Genomic DNA, 15893 nt, shown 5'->3' with positions numbered 1-15893 from the left:
GGGAACTTAGAAAGGCTGCCGCTCTCTGGCCGTTACCTGCAAAAGCAGGTTTAAAGCCTGAGCGAACGGTCACTTCATGTGAACAAGTACTGCAGGGCTGTAAATGAAACCTGCCCTCAAAATGTCTTGAGGGAGATAACGGCTAAAATATTTCAAATGGTGACACATACTTTAAGAAAACACTTTGAAGAAATAAGCTCTAATCACAGCTGGAAAAATAAAAAGGACGTGTCTTAAAGCTCAATTTCAACGCATTATGAGACACATGCAAATTCAACCACAAAGAGGTATCAGCTCACACCAGTCAGAATAACCATCAGCAAAAACTACAAAGAATAAATGCTGAAGGTGCTGGGAAGAAATACATACCCTCCACTTTAAGTGGGACGTAACCTGGAAAGAGCCACTAAGGAGAACAAAATAGAGGTGCCTTGAAAAGGTAAACATTGAGCTACCATATGATCCAGCAGACCTATTCCTGGACCTATAAACTAAGAAGACAGAATTGGAAGGACACAGGCACGCAAATCTGCATTACATAGTATTACAATAGCTAAGATATGGAAGTAACCAAAAAGTCCAACGACAGATGGGTGGACAAAGAAAGCTGCTACCCGTACAGATGGAATATGAGCTAGTGAAAAAATGAAACAATGCCATTTGCAGCACCATAGATGAGTCTAGAAGTAATCACGCAACTTGGAGTAAGTGAGAAAACGAAAGACACATATCCTATCATATCACATATAGGTGTTACCTAAAAAATGATACAAACAAAGATATTTCCACAGAGAAACACTATCATAGATTCATTAAAAAAACTTATGGTTCACCATATGGAATGGTGTGAGGATTGGATACATTACCATATTGAGGTTAACAGAGAGATACATACACATATGAAATATATAATCACCAAAGACCTACGCAATACCAAGAGAAGACTACTCAACATTGTGTCATAACCTACATGGGAAAAGGATTCGAAGAAGAACAGATATATGTATATGTGTGAAAGAACCACTTCTTGCACACCTAGAACAAACAAAACATTGTAATCAAGTTTGCTGTGGTAAAAAATAAAAATTAAGTTAAAAATACCAACAAGAAGTAATGAGACATAAATTAAAGGGCTTTTTCCTCGCACATTCCATTCTAATTTACAACCTAGAACACCACTTCCAGTAAGGCTCTGTTGCCCTAGTAACCAGATTTGGTAAAGGAGAAATGCTGCCGCCTTGTGGCCGATTCCCGCAAGAGCAGCTTTTAACCCACAGCTAATGGTCACTTACCATTCACAAGGACTCAGGGCTGTAAAGGACACCTGCCCTCAAAATTGTGCTGAGATAGGGAATGGATAAAAAAAATTCAAAACAGGCAAAATTTTCAAGAAGATAGTATGAAGAGGTAAGTTTTACTCACTCTCTTTTTAAAGAAAGGAAAATGGATAAAAGCTCAACCTCAGGAATTAGTAGACTCATGCAATCTAATCTACAAAAAGTTTTCAACTCGCACCAGTCGACTGACCATTGGCAAAAAGTCTACAAACAATAAATGCTGAAGAGGTTTTAGAGAACTGTGTACCCTCTAGCTGCTGGTGAGATGTAAAAGGGTTAAACGCTAATAATGAGAACGGAAAGGAGCTGCGTTTAAAAGGAAAAATTGAGGTACCATTCAATCCAGCAGGCGCACCAATGGGCCTCTCACCTGAGAAGACCAGAATGAAGAACACCCGGGCTGCCAAAGCTGCACTGCAGCCTTATTCACAATAGACAGGACAGTGAAGCAACCAAAATGTCCATCAACAGATGAAAGGATAAAGAAGAAGTGGTCCATGTACACAATGAATACTAGCCATGGAAAACAATGAAACACTGCTCTTTGAGGCACCATAGATGATCTTGGAGATAATCACAGAACATGAGGTAAGTCGGAAAGCAAAAGTCCTATATCCTATGATATCACTTAGAGGCGTTATCTAATAACTGACAAAAATGAACATATTTCCACAGAGAAAGTCAATCACAGACTTATTAAAAAAATACTATGCTTATCTAAAAGGAAAGGTAGGGGGAATGGATAAATGAAGATTAGCGTTACCATATGTATACAAACACATATTATACACATATATCAAAAAGACCGACCATACAGCAAGGAGGGTTTACGCAACACTCTGTAATAATTTACACGGGAAGAGGATCTCTACATAAATAGGTATATAGAATATGTAGATGAACCAGAGTGCGTACACCTTGGATAAGCAACATTCTAACCTTTACCCCAATTGAAAAAATTAAAACCACGAACTAGGAGTAATGAGACATGAACTTATGGGGGGTTTTCCTGGCCCATTCCATTCAAATTTACAACCTAGGCAAACGACTTCCAGAACGGCTCTGCTGCCCTAGTACCCAGATTTGGGAATGGAGAAATGCTGCATCCTTGTGGCCGTTTCCCACAACAGCAGCTTTAAACCCACTGCAAAAGGTCACTAAATATTCACCAATTGCAGTGCTGTAAATGACACCTGCCCTCCAAAAAATACTGAGGTCGAAAATCGACCAAAAAATTCTAGAGTGCAACCTTCCAAAAAGGAAATTTGAAGAGGTATATTATACTCACACTTTTTTTCTTTTTTCTTTTAACAGAAAAGAAAAAGGCGTGGAAAAATGATGAATTGTAGGAATTTTTACAGACACGTAAACCCAAATTACAAAAACCTATCAGCTCACACCAGTCAGAATGGCCATCAACAAAAATGCTGCAAACAATAAATGCTGACGTGATTGTGGAGAAACGCGTACCCTCGATTCTAAGGGGGACGTGGTAAGAGCCACTAATGAAAGCACAATTGAGGTGCCTTGAAAAGGTAAACGTTGAGCTACCATACCAGTCAATCAATCATACCCACTGCTGGGTCTATCACCTGAGAAAATGAAAATCAAAAATCACAGGCTGGCAATCCTGCACTCCAGCAATATTTACCATAGGCAACACTTGGAAGCAACGAAAATGTCCATCAACAGAGGAATGCACCAAGAAGAAGTGGTCCATGTACACAATGGAATATTAGCCATGGAAAACATTGAAGCACTGCTCTTTGAGGCACCATAGATGAGCCTGGAGATAATCACAGAACATGAAGTAGGTCGGAAAGCAAAAGGCCTACAGCCTATATTATCACTTATGGCATTATCTAATAACTGACACAGATGAACAGATTTCCAAAGAGAAAGACACTCACAGGCTTAGAAAACAAACTATGCTCATCTAAAAGGAAAGGAGGGGGGGAAATTGAGAAATGAAGATTAGTGTTACTATACATATACAAATACATATTATATACATGTATCAAAAAGACCGAACATATAGCAAGGGAGGTCGACGGAACACTGGTATATTTTACATGGGAAGAGGATCTGTACGTTAATAGACATACATGATGTACAAATGAACCAGATTGTGTACACCTAGGACAAACAATATTCTAAACTTTACCCAGATTAAAAAAATTTTAAAAACCAAGAAGAAGTAATGAGACATAAACTTATGGGGATTTCTCCTGGCAAATTCCATTCTAATTTACAACCTAGGACAATGACTTCCAGAAAGGCTCTGCTGCCCTAGTACCCAGATTGGGGCATGGAGAAATGCTACCTCCTTGTGGCCGTTTCCCACAACAGCAGCTTTGAACCCACTGCATAAGGTCACTAAATTTTCACCAACTTGCAGTTCTGTAAATGACACCAGCCCTCCAGAAAATGTCTGGGGTCAAAAATCGACCAAAAAATTCAAAAGAGGGCAACCTTCGAAGAAGACAATTTCAAGAGCTCTATTGTACTCACGGTTTTTTCTTTTAAGAGAAAAGAAAAAGGCGTAGGAATATGATGAATTTTAAAAATTTTAATGACATGCATACCCATATTACAAAAACCTATCAGCTCACAGCAGTCAGAATGGCCATTAGGATAAATGCTGCAAAAAATAAATGGTGAAGGGAGTGTGGAGAAATGCGTACCCTCGGTTGTAAGGGGGGGCATGTAAAGAGCCACTAATGAAAACACAATGTAGGTGCTTTGAAAAGGGAAACATTGAGCTACCAGTCAATCAATCACAACCGCTGCTTGGCCTATCACCTGAGAAAATGAGAATCAAAAAGTCACAGGCTGGCAAACCTGTACGCCAGCAAGATTTACCACAGCCAGCACTTGGAAGCCATGAAAATGTCCATCAACAGAGGAATGCACCAAGAAGAAGTGGTCCACGTACACAATGGACTATTACTCTAATAATAAATAGAAATTAAATTTAAAAACAAACAAAAGCAAGGAGACATCAACATTTGTGGGTTTACCCGGGCACATTGCACTCTAATTTATAACCGAAGAACACCCCTGGCCGGTAGGTCTGTTTCCCTAGTACCAGCATGGGGAACGTAGAAAGGCTGCCGCTCTCTGGCCGTTACCTGCAAAAGCAGGTTTAAAGCCTGAGCGAACGGTCACTTCATGTGAACAAGTACTGCAGGGCTGTAAATGAAACCTGCCCTCAAAATGTCTTGAGGGAGATAACGGCTAAAATATTTCAAATGGTGACACATACTTTAAGAAAACACTTGGAAGAAATAAGCTCTAATCACAGCTGGAAAAATAAAAAGGACGTGTCTTAAAGCTCAATTTCAACGCATTATGAGACACATGCAAATTCAACCACAAAGAGGTATCAGCTCACACCACTCAGAATAACCATCAGCAAAAACTACAAAGAATAAATGCTGAAGGTGCTGGGAAGAAATACATACCCTCCACTTTAAGTGGGACGTAACCTGGAAAGAGCCACTAAGGAGAACAAAATAGAGGTGCCTTGAAAAGGTAAACATTGAGCTACCATATGATCCAGCAGACCTATTCCTGGACCTATAAACTAAGAAGACAGAATTGGAAGGACACAGGCACGCAAATCTGCATTACATAGTATTACAATAGCCAAGATATGGAAGTAACCAAAAAGTCCAACGACAGATGGGTGGACAAAGAAAGCTGCTACCCGTACAGATGGAATATGAGCTAGTGAAAAAATGAAACAATGCCATTTGCAGCACCATAGATGAGTCTAGAAGTAATCACGCAACTTGGAGTAAGTGAGAAAACGAAAGACACATATCCTATCATATCACATATAGGTGTTACCTAAAAAATGATACAAACAAAGATATTTCCACAGAGAAACACTATCATAGATTCATTAAAAAAACTTATGGTTCACCATATGGAATGGTGTGAGGATTGGATACATTACCATATTGAGGTTAACAGAGAGATACATACACATATGAAATATATAATCACCAAAGACCTACGCAATACCAAGAGAAGACTACTCAACATTGTGTCATAACCTACATGGGAAAAGGATCCGAAGAAGAACAGATATATGTATATGTGTGAAAGAACCACATCTTGCACACCTAGAACAAACAAAACATTGTAATCAAGTTTGCTGTGGTAAAAAATAAAAATTAAGTTAAAAATACCAACAAGAAGTAATGAGACATAAATTAAAGGGCTTTTTCCTCGCACATTCCATTCTAATTTACAACCTAGAACACCACTTCCAGTAAGGCTCTGTTGCCCTAGTAAACAGATTTGGTAAAGGAGAAATGCTGCCGCCTTGTGGCCGATTCCCGCAAGAGCAGCTTTTAACCCACAGCTAATGGTCACTTACCATTCACAAGGACTCAGGGCTGTAAAGGACACCTGCCCTCAAAATTGTGCTGAGATAGGGAATGGATAAAAAAAATTCAAAACAGGCAAAATTTTCAAGAAGATAGTATGAAGAGGTAAGTTTTACTCACTCTCTTTTTAAAGAAAGGAAAATGGATAAAAGCTCAACCTCAGGAATTATTAGACTCATGCAATCTAATCTACAAAAAGTTTTCAACTCGCACCAGTCGACTGACCATTGGCAAAAAGTCTACAAACAATAATGCTGAAGAGGTTTTAGAGAACTGTGTACCCTCTAGCTGCTGGTGAGATGTAAAAGGGTTAAACGCTAATAATGAGAACAGAAAGGAGCTGCGTTTAAAAGGAAAAATTGAGGTACCATTCAATCCAGCAGGCGCACCAATGGGCCTCTCACCTGAGAAGACCAGAATGAAGAAGACCCGGGCTGCCAAAGCTGCACTGCAGCCTTATTCACAATAGACAGGACAGTGAAGCAACCAAAATGTCCATCAACAGATGAAAAGATAAAGAAGAAGTGGTCCATGTACACAATGAATACTAGCCATGGAAAACAATGAAACACTGCTCTTTGAGGCACCATAGATGATCTTGGAGATAATCACAGAACATGAGGTAAGTCGGAAAGCAAAAGTCCTATATCCTATGATATCACTTAGAGGCGTTATCTAATAACTGACACAAAGGAACATATTTCCACAGAGAAAGTCAATCACAGACTTATTAAAAAAAATACTATGCTTATCTAAAAGGAAAGGTGTGGGGAATGGATAAATGAAGATTAGCGTTATCATATGTATACAAACACGTATTATACACATATATCAAAAAGACCGACCATACAGCAAGGAAGGTTTTCGCAACACTCTGTAATAATTTACACGGGAAGAGGATCTCTACATAAATAGGTATATAGAATATGTAGATGAACCAGAGTGCGTATACCTTGGACAAGCAACATTCTAACCATTACCCCAATTGAAAAAATTAAAACCACGAACTAGGAGTAATGAGACATGAACTTATGGGGGGTTTTCCTGGCCCATTCCATTCAAATTTACAACCTAGGCAAACGACTTCCAGAACGGCTCTGCTGCCCTAGTACCCAGATTTGGGAATGGAGAAATGCTGCATCCTTGTGGCCGTTTCCCACAACAGCAGCTTTAAACCCACTGCAAAAGGTCACTAAATATTCACCAATTGCAGTGCTGTAAATGACACCTGCCCTCCAAAAAATACTGAGGTCGAAAATCGACCAAAAAATTCTAGAGTGCAACCTTCCAAAAAGGAAATTTGAAGAGGTATATTATACTCACACTTTTTTTCTTTTTTCTTTTAACAGAAAAGAAAAAGGCGTGGAAAAATGATGAATTGTAGGAATTTTTACAGACACGTAAACCCAAATTACAAAAACCTATCAGCTCACACCAGTCAGAATGGCCATCAACAAAAATGCTGCAAACAATAGATGCTGACGTGATTGTGGAGAAATGCGTACCCTCGATTCTAAGGGGGACGTGGTAAGAGCCACTAATGAAAGCACAATTGAGGTGCCTTGAAAAGGTAAACGTTGAGCTACCATACCAGTCAATCAATCATACCCACTGCTGGGTCTATCACCTGAGAAAATGAAAATCAAAAATCACAGGCTGGCAATCCTGCACTCCAGCAATATTTACCATAGGCAACACTTGGAAGCAACGAAAATGTCCATCAACAGAGGAATGCACCAAGAAGAAGTGGTCCATGTACACAATGGAATATTAGCCATGGAAAACATTGAAGCACTGCTCTTTGAGGCACCATAGATGAGCCTGGAGATAATCACAAAACATGAAGTAGGTCGGAAAGCAAAAGGCCTACAGCCTATATTATCACTTATGGCATTATCTAATAACTGACACAGATGAACAGATTTCCAAAGAGAAAGACACTCACAGGCTTAGAAAACAAACTATGCTCATCTAAAAGGAAAGGAGGGGGGGAAATTGAGAAATGAAGATTAGTGTTACTATACATATACAAATACATATTATATACATGTATCAAAAAGACCGAACATATAGCAAGGGAGGTCGACGGAACACTGGTATATTTTACATGGGAAGAGGATCTGTACGTTAATAGACATACATGATGTACAAATGAACCAGATTGTGTACACCTAGGACAAACAATATTCTAAACTTTACCCAGATTAAAAAAATTTTAAAAACCAAGAAGAAGTAATGAGACATAAACTTATGGGGATTTCTCCTGGCAAATTCCATTCTAATTTACAACCTAGGACAATGACTTCCAGAAAGGCTCTGCTGCCCTAGTACCCAGATTGGGGCATGGAGAAATGCTACCTCCTTGTGGCCGTTTCCCACAACAGCAGCTTTGAACCCACTGCAAAAGGTCACTAAATTTTCACCAACTTGCAGTTCTGTAAATGACACCAGCCCTCCAGAAAATGTCTGGGGTCAAAAATCGACCAAAAAATTCAAAAGAGGGCAACCTTCGAAGAAGAAATTTCAAGAGCTCTATTGTACTCACGGTTTTTTCTTTTAAGAGAAAAGAAAAAGGCGTAGGAATATGATGAATTTTAAAAATTTTAATGACATGCATACCCATATTACAAAAACCTATCAGCTCACAGCAGTCAGAATGGCCATTAGGAAAAATGCTGCAAAAAATAAATGGTGAAGGGTGTGTGGAGAAATGCGTACCCTCGGTTGTAAGGGGGGGCATGTAAAGAGCCACTAATGAAAACACAATGTAGGTGCTTTGAAAAGGGAAACATTGAGCTACCAGTCAATCAATCACAACCGCTGCTTGGCCTATCACCTGAGAAAATGAGAATCAAAAAGTCACAGGCTGGCAAACCTGTACGCCAGCAAGATTTACCACAGCCAGCACTTGGAAGCCATGAAAATGTCCATCAACAGAGGAATGCACCAAGAAGAAGTGGTCCACGTACACAATGGACTATTACTCTAATAATAAATATAAATTAAATTTAAAAACAAACAAAAGCAAGGAGACATCAACATTTGTGGGTTTACCCGGGCACATTGCACTCTAATTTATAACCGAAGAACACCCCTGGCCGGTAGGTCTGTTTCCCTAGTACCAGCATGGGGAACGTAGAAAGGCTGCCGCTCTCTGGCCGTTACCTGCAAAAGCAGGTTTAAAGCCTGAGCGAACGGTCACTTCATGTGAACAAGTACTGCAGGGCTGTAAATGAAACCTGCCCTCAAAATGTCTTGAGGGAGATAACGGCCAAAATATTTCAAATGGTGACACATACTTTAAGAAAACACTTTGAAGAAATAAGCTCTAATCACAGCTGGAAAAATAAAAAGGACGTGTCTTAAAGCTCAATTTCAACGCATTATGAGACACATGCAAATTCAACCACAAAGAGGTATCAGCTCACACCACTCAGAATAACCATCAGCAAAAACTACAAAGAATAAATGCTGAAGGTGCTGGGAAGAAATACATACCCTCCACTTTAAGTGGGACGTAACCTGGAAAGAGCCACTAAGGAGAACAAAATAGAGGTGCCTTGAAAAGGTAAACATTGAGCTACCATATGATCCAGCAGACCTATTCCTGGACCTATAAACTAAGAAGACAGAATTGGAAGGACACAGGCACGCAAATCTGCATTACATAGTATTACAATAGCCAAGATATGGAAGTAACCAAAAAGTCCAACGACAGATGGGTGGACAAAGAAAGCTGCTACCCGTACAGATGGAATATGAGCTAGTGAAAAAATGAAACAATGCCATTTGCAGCACCATAGATGAGTCTAGAAGTAATCACGCAACTTGGAGTAAGTGAGAAAACGAAAGACACATATCCTATCATATCACATATAGGTGTTACCTAAAAAATGATACAAACAAAGATATTTCCACAGAGAAACACTATCATAGATTCATTAAAAAAACTTATGGTTCACCATATGGAATGGTGTGAGGATTGGATACATTACCATATTTAGGTTAACAGAGAGATACATACACATATGAAATATATAATCACCAAAGACCTACGCAATACCAAGAGAAGACTACTCAACATTGTGTCATAACCTACATGGGAAAAGGATCCGAAGAAGAACAGATATATGTATATGTGTGAAAGAACCACTTCTTGCACACCTAGAACAAACAAAACATTGTAATCAAGTTTGCTGTGGTAAAAAATAAAAATTAAGTTAAAAATACCAACAAGAAGTAATGAGACATAAATTAAAGGGCTTTTTCCTCGCACATTCCATTCTAATTTACAACCTAGAACACCACTTCCAGTAAGGCTCTGTTGCCCTAGTAACCAGATTTGGTAAAGGAGAAATGCTGCCGCCTTGTGGCCGATTCCCGCAAGAGCAGCTTTTAACCCACAGCTAATGGTCACTTACCATTCACAAGGACTCAGGGCTGTAAAGGACACCTGCCCTCAAAATTGTGCTGAGATAGGGAATGGATAAAAAAAATTCAAAACAGGCAAAATTTTCAAGAAGATAGTATGAAGAGGTAAGTTTTACTCACTCTCTTTTTAAAGAAAGGAAAATGGATAAAAGCTCAACCTCAGGAATTAGTAGACTCATGCAATCTAATCTACAAAAAGTTTTCAACTCGCACCAGTCGACTGACCATTGGCAAAAAGTCTACAAACAATAAATGCTGAAGAGGTTTTAGAGAACTGTGTACCCTCTAGCTGCTGGTGAGATGTAAAAGGGTTAAACGCTAATAATGAGAACGGAAAGGAGCTGCGTTTAAAAGGAAAAATTGAGGTACCATTCAATCCAGCAGGCGCACCAATGGGCCTCTCACCTGAGAAGACCAGAATGAAGAAGACCCGGGCTGCCAAAGCTGCACTGCAGCCTTATTCACAATAGACAGGACAGTGAAGCAACCAAAATGTCCATCAACAGATGAAAGGATAAAGAAGAAGTGGTCCATGTACACAATGAATACTAGCCATGGAAAACAATGAAACACTGCTCTTTGAGGCACCATAGATGATCTTGGAGATAATCACAGAACATGAGGTAAGTCGGAAAGCAAAAGTCCTATATCCTATGATATCACTTAGAGGCGTTATCTAATAACTGACACAAAGGAACATATTTCCACAGAGAAAGTCAATCACAGACTTATTAAAAAAAATACTATGCTTATCTAAAAGGAAAGGTGTGGGGAATGGATAAATGAAGATTAGCGTTATCATATGTATACAAACACGTATTATACACATATATCAAAAAGACCGACCATACAGCAAGGAGGGTTTACACAACACTCTGTAATAATTTACACGGGAAGAGGATCTCTACATAAATAGGTATATAGAATATGTAGATGAACCAGAGTGCGTACACCTTGGATAAGCAACATTCTAACCTTTACCCCAATTGAAAAAATTAAAACCACGAACTAGGAGTAATGAGACATGAACTTATGGGGGGTTTTCCTGGCCCATTCCATTCAAATTTACAACCTAGGCAAACGACTTCCAGAACGGCTCTGCTGCCCTAGTACCCAGATTTGGGAATGGAGAAATGCTGCATCCTTGTGGCCGTTTCCCACAACAGCAGCTTTAAACCCACTGCAAAAGGTCACTAAATATTCACCAATTGCAGTGCTGTAAATGACACCTGCCCTCCAAAAAATACTGAGGTCGAAAATCGACCAAAAAATTCTAGAGTGCAACCTTCCAAAAAGGAAATTTGAAGAGGTATATTATACTCACACTTTTTTTCTTTTTTCTTTTAACAGAAAAGAAAAAGGCGTGGAAAAATGATGAATTGTAGGAATTTTTACAGACACGTAAACCCAAATTACAAAAACCTATCAGCTCACACCAGTCAGAATGGCCATCAACAAAAATGCTGCAAACAATAAATGCTGACGTGATTGTGGAGAAACGCGTACCCTCGATTCTAAGGGGGACGTGGTAAGAGCCACTAATGAAAGCACAATTGAGGTGCCTTGAAAAGGTAAACGTTGAGCTACCATACCAGTCAATCAATCATACCCACTGCTGGGTCTATCACCTGAGAAAATGAAAATCAAAAATCACAGGCTGGCAATCCTGCACTCCAGCAATATTTACCATAGGCAACACTTGGAAGCAACGAAAATGTCCATCAACAGAGGAATGCACCAAGAAGAAGTGGTCCATGTACACAATGGAATATTAGCCATGGAAAACATTGAAGCACTGCTCTTTGAGGCACCATAGATGAGCCTGGAGATAATCACAGAACATGAAGTAGGTCGGAAAGCAAAAGGCCTACAGCCTATATTATCACTTATGGCATTATCTAATAACTGACACAGATGAACAGATTTCCAAAGAGAAAGACACTCACAGGCTTAGAAAACAAACTATGCTCATCTAAAAGGAAAGGAGGGGGGGAAATTGAGAAATGAAGATTAGTGTTACTATACATATACAAATACATATTATATACATGTATCAAAAAGACCGAACATATAGCAAGGGAGGTCGACGGAACACTGGTATATTTTACATGGGAAGAGGATCTGTACGTTAATAGACATACATGATGTACAAATGAACCAGATTGTGTACACCTAGGACAAACAATATTCTAAACTTTACCCAGATTAAAACAATTTTAAAAACCAAGAAGAAGTAATGAGACATAAACTTATGGGGATTTCTCCTGGCAAATTCCATTCTAATTTACAACCTAGGACAATGACTTCCAGAAAGGCTCTGCTGCCCTAGTACCCAGATTGGGGCATGGAGAAATGCTACCTCCTTGTGGCCGTTTCCCACAACAGCAGCTTTGAACCCACTGCATAAGGTCACTAAATTTTCACCAACTTGCAGTTCTGTAAATGACACCAGCCCTCCAGAAAATGTCTGGGGTCAAAAATCGACCAAAAAATTCAAAAGAGGGCAACCTTCGAAGAAGACAATTTCAAGAGCTCTATTGTACTCACGGTTTTTTCTTTTAAGAGAAAAGAAAAAGGCGTAGGAATATGATGAATTTTAAAAATTTTAATGACATGCATACCCATATTACAAAAACCTATCAGCTCACAGCAGTCAGAATGGCCATTAGGATAAATGCTGCAAAAAATAAATGGTGAAGGGAGTGTGGAGAAATGCGTACCCTCGGTTGTAAGGGGGGGCATGTAAAGAGCCACTAATGAAAACACAATGTAGGTGCTTTGAAAAGGGAAACATTGAGCTACCAGTCAATCAATCACAACCGCTGCTTGGCCTATCACCTGAGAAAATGAGAATCAAAAAGTCACAGGCTGGCAAACCTGTACGCCAGCAAGATTTACCACAACCAGCACTTGGAAGCCATGAAAATGTCCATCAACAGAGGAATGCACCAAGAAGAAGTGGTCCACGTACACAATGGACTATTACTCTAATAATAAATAGAAATTAAATTTAAAAACAAACAAAAGCAAGGAGACATCAACATTTGTGGGTTTACCCGGGCACATTGCACTCTAATTTATAACCGAAGAACACCCCTGGCCGGTAGGTCTGTTTCCCTAGTACCAGCATGGGGAACGTAGAAAGGCTGCCGCTCTCTGGCCGTTACCTGCAAAAGCAGGTTTAAAGCCTGAGCGAACGGTCACTTCATGTGAACAAGTACTGCAGGGCTGTAAATGAAACCTGCCCTCAAAATGTCTTGAGGGAGATAACGGCCAAAATATTTCAAATGGTGACACATACTTTAAGAAAACACTTGGAAGAAATAAGCTCTAATCACAGCTGGAAAAATAAAAAGGACGTGTCTTAAAGCTCAATTTCAACGCATTATGAGACACATGCAAATTCAACCACAAAGAGGTATCAGCTCACACCACTCAGAATAACCATCAGCAAAAACTACAAAGAATAAATGCTGAAGGTGCTGGGAAGAAATACATACCCTCCACTTTAAGTGGGACGTAACCTGGAAAGAGCCACTAAGGAGAACAAAATAGAGGTGCCTTGAGAAGGTAAACATTGAGCTACCATATGATCCAGCAGACCTATTCCTGGACCTATAAACTAAGAAGACAGAATTGGAAGGACACAGGCACGCAAATCTGCATTACATAGTATTACAATAGCCAAGATATGGAAGTAACCAAAAAGTCCAACGACAGATGGGTGGACAAAGAAAGCTGCTACCCGTAGAGATGGAATATGAGCTAGTGAAAAAATGAAACAATGCCATTTGCAGCACCATAGATGAGTCTAGAAGTAATCACGCAACTTGGAGTAAGTGAGAAAACGAAAGACACATATCCTATCATATCACATATAGGTGTTACCTAAAAAATGATACAAACAAAGATATTTCCACAGAGAAACACTATCATAGATTCATTAAAAAAACTTATGGTTCACCATATGGAATGGTGTGAGGATTGGATACATTACCATATTGAGGTTAACAGAGAGATACATACACATATGAAATATATAATCACCAAAGACCTACGCAATACCAAGAGAAGACTACTCAACATTGTGTCATAACCTACATGGGAAAAGGATCCGAAGAAGAACAGATATATGTATATGTGTGAAAGAACCACATCTTGCACACCTAGAACAAACAAAACATTGTAATCAAGTTTGCTGTGGTAAAAAATAAAAATTAAGTTAAAAATACCAACAAGAAGTAATGAGACATAAATTAAAGGGCTTTTTCCTCGCACATTCCATTCTAATTTACAACCTAGAACACCACTTCCAGTAAGGCTCTGTTGCCCTAGTAACCAGATTTGGTAAAGGAGAAATGCTGCCGCCTTGTGGCCGATTCCCGCAAGAGCAGCTTTTAACCCACAGCTAATGGTCACTTACCATTCACAAGGACTCAGGGCTGTAAAGGACACCTGCCCTCAAAATTGTGCTGAGATAGGGAATGGATAAAAAAAATTCAAAACAGGCAAAATTTTCAAGAAGATAGTATGAAGAGGTAAGTTTTACTCACTCTCTTTTTAAAGAAAGGAAAATGGATAAAAGCTCAACCTCAGGAATTATTAGACTCATGCAATCTAATCTACAAAAAGTTTTCAACTCGCACCAGTCGACTGACCATTGGCAAAAAGTCTACAAACAATAATGCTGAAGAGGTTTTAGAGAACTGTGTACCCTCTAGCTGCTGGTGAGATGTAAAAGGGTTAAACGCTAATAATGAGAACAGAAAGGAGCTGCGTTTAAAAGGAAAAATTGAGGTACCATTCAATCCAGCAGGCGCACCAATGGGCCTCTCACCTGAGAAGACCAGAATGAAGAAGACCCGGGCTGCCAAAGCTGCACTGCAGCCTTATTCACAATAGACAGGACAGTGAAGCAACCAAAATGTCCATCAACAGATGAAAAGATAAAGAAGAAGTGGTCCATGTGCACAATGAATACTAGCCATGGAAAACAATGAAACGCTGCTCTTTGAGGCACCATAGATGATCTTGGAGATAATCACAGAACATGAGGTAAGTCGGAAAGCAAAAGTCCTATATCCTATGATATCACTTAGAGGCGTTATCTAATAACTGACACAAAGGAACATATTTCCACAGAGAAAGTCAATCACAGACTTATTAAAAAAAATACTATGCTTATCTAAAAGGAAAGGTGTGGGGAATGGATAAATGAAGATTAGCGTTATCATATGTATACAAACACGTATTATACACATATATCAAAAAGACCGACCATACAGCAAGGTAGGTTTACGCAACACTCTGTAATAATTTACACGGGAAGAGGATCTCTACATAAATAGGTATATAGAATATGTAGATGAACCAGAGTGCGTATACCTTGGACAAGCAACATTCTAACCATTACCCCAATTGAAAAAATTAAAACCACGAACTAGGAGTAATGAGACATGAACTTATGGGGGGTTTTCCTGGCCCATTCCATTCAAATTTACAACCTAGGCAAACGACTTCCAGAACGGCTCTGCTGCCCTAGTACCCAGATTTGGGAATGGAGAAATGCTGCATCCTTGTGGCCGTTTCCCACAACAGCAGCTTTAAACCCACTGCAAAAGGTCACTAAATATTCACCAATTGCAGTGCTGTAAATGACACCTGCCCTCCAAAAAATACTGAGGTCGAAAATCGACCAAAAAATTCTAGAGTGCAACCTTCCAAAAAG

This window comes from Eschrichtius robustus, chromosome 8 (assembly GCF_028021215.1).
Source record: "Eschrichtius robustus isolate mEscRob2 chromosome 8, mEscRob2.pri, whole genome shotgun sequence".
Taxonomy (NCBI): domain Eukaryota; kingdom Metazoa; phylum Chordata; class Mammalia; order Artiodactyla; family Eschrichtiidae; genus Eschrichtius; species Eschrichtius robustus.
Note: the sequence above shows the minus strand (reverse complement) of the source record.